A 1,990-nucleotide genomic window follows, 5' to 3' on the forward strand; every position below is an offset into this window, starting at 1 on the left:
TCTTCCACACGGGTGATTTCTTCTGGATGTTGGCACTTGCAATCCCAATCCTGGTGGTTCTATTGGTACTGTGCACTGATTGCCATGACCCTGATTTAGACAGTTAAGTCTTGCCCTCCCTCTTCCTAAGTGTTTATTTTGGGGAATAGCCTCCAGTTCTTAAATACTCAATAACGACTCTCATCCCAAGACAAATTGTAGGGCTCTCCTAATTTCATTGGTATATTTGTTTCTTTTTCTGAACAGCACCTGCTATCGATGACTACCAATACAAGTGAGTCCATGACTATCTTATCTTGGGGCAAAATAAAGAATGGGAAACCAGAATTCAGGCAGGTTTAGAAAGCAGAAGTAAAATGTGGTCTTGGAAACAACTTTTGTCCCTGGGGGAAAAAAGAGGGCTCAGTTTGCAAAATATTCTCTTCTATGCAACCAGGAATTATCCTACTTTTGCATCTGCTCCCCACAATCAAATTGTTGTTGTTGTTGTTAGTTGTGAAGTTGTGTCCGACCCATCGCGTCCCCATGGACAACGTTCCTCCAGGCCTTCCTGTCCTCTACCATCTTCTGGAGTCCATTTAAGCTCCACCTACTGCTTCAGTGACTCCATCCAGCCACCTCATTCTCTGTCGTCCCCTTCTTCTCTTGCCCTCAACCTTTCCCAGCATTAGGCTCTTCTCCAGTGAGTCCTTCCTTCTCAATAGGTGGCCAAAGTATTTGAGTTTCAACTTCAGGATCTGGCCTTTTAAAGAGCAGTCAGGGTTGATCTCCTCTAGGACTGACCGGTTTGATCGCCTTGCAGTCCAAGGGACTCGCAGGTGTCTTCTCCAGCACCATAGTTCAAAGGCCTCAATTCTTTGGCGCTCAGCTTTTCTTATGGTCCATAATCAAATACACACTCGAAATGTTATGTGGCTACCTTGAACAAGGTAGCAGTCAAAGAATCGAAAGAGAGGCCCTAGCTGTCTAGTGCAGCACATTCTCTGAAGATTCCATTCAATCCTTGACATCTCCCAATTTAAAATAGAGGCGAGGTAGCAGGCAAGAGAGGAGAAAACTGCCTGTCAGCCGGAAAAAGTGGTGCCATATAAACCACTAGCGTGTCTTCCATTTTTTTTACTTCAGCATTGCCACAGTTAAATGGGCTTGAAGGTACATTGAGGTGCCTTTGTGAGCGTTCCAATTTTTAAGAGCTTACAGCTTGGTTGAGCCTATATTAATTCTTATCTTGAAATAGCTTACAGACATAGGCTTGGCCAATACTTGGCCAAAGCTTATTCTGTCAGCCATTTTACCAAGCTGGAATATTGACTATATTTATAATCAATATTGAATATTGATTATAAAGATTTTAAAATCCATACAAATCCTTTTGTCAGTTAGTGACAAAAGCAAAATACATGATCAAAGACCCAACATTTAAAGCATTTCAGTAATACTGTAAGAGAAAACAGCAGCATTGAAGAAAACCTTTGTCAAAGTCGAATGCAGTTATGTTGGGAAAGATTCTAGAAATGTATTTTATTATGACTGTTCTGAGAAGTGAGTATTAAGGCTTTTTTTTAAAAAAGGTCATCAACTGTTATGAATTGGTTCACCTACCATGCAAAGCCAAACTGTGGTTTGTTTAGTTTCACTTAGCATCTTGTGTGGACCCTGTCATTATAATTGTGATCCAGGGTTTATAGTTTAGTTTGTTGTGCAAATCCATTCAGTGCTTATTCAGCAAATCATATTAAGCAAGTGTGGCTTAATTGTGAGTGAACCCTGTCATAATTTGATACATTCACACAACAGTACAGTAGGAGATGACCAAGTGTTTGGGTTGTCCCTTTTGGTATCATCTCTATGGTGATGCGTGGTTAAATGACTTGTTAAAGATATTTATTACACAGAAATATCTCATTAGGGGAGATATTGTCTCCCTGTCCATTGTTTCTCTGTCCATTGCCCTTGGTTTTTATTTTATTTTAATTTTTTTAAAAAATAG

This window comes from Vipera berus (genome assembly GCF_964194415.1).
Source record: "Vipera berus genome assembly, chromosome: Z".
Classification (NCBI taxonomy): Eukaryota; Metazoa; Chordata; class Lepidosauria; order Squamata; family Viperidae; genus Vipera; species Vipera berus.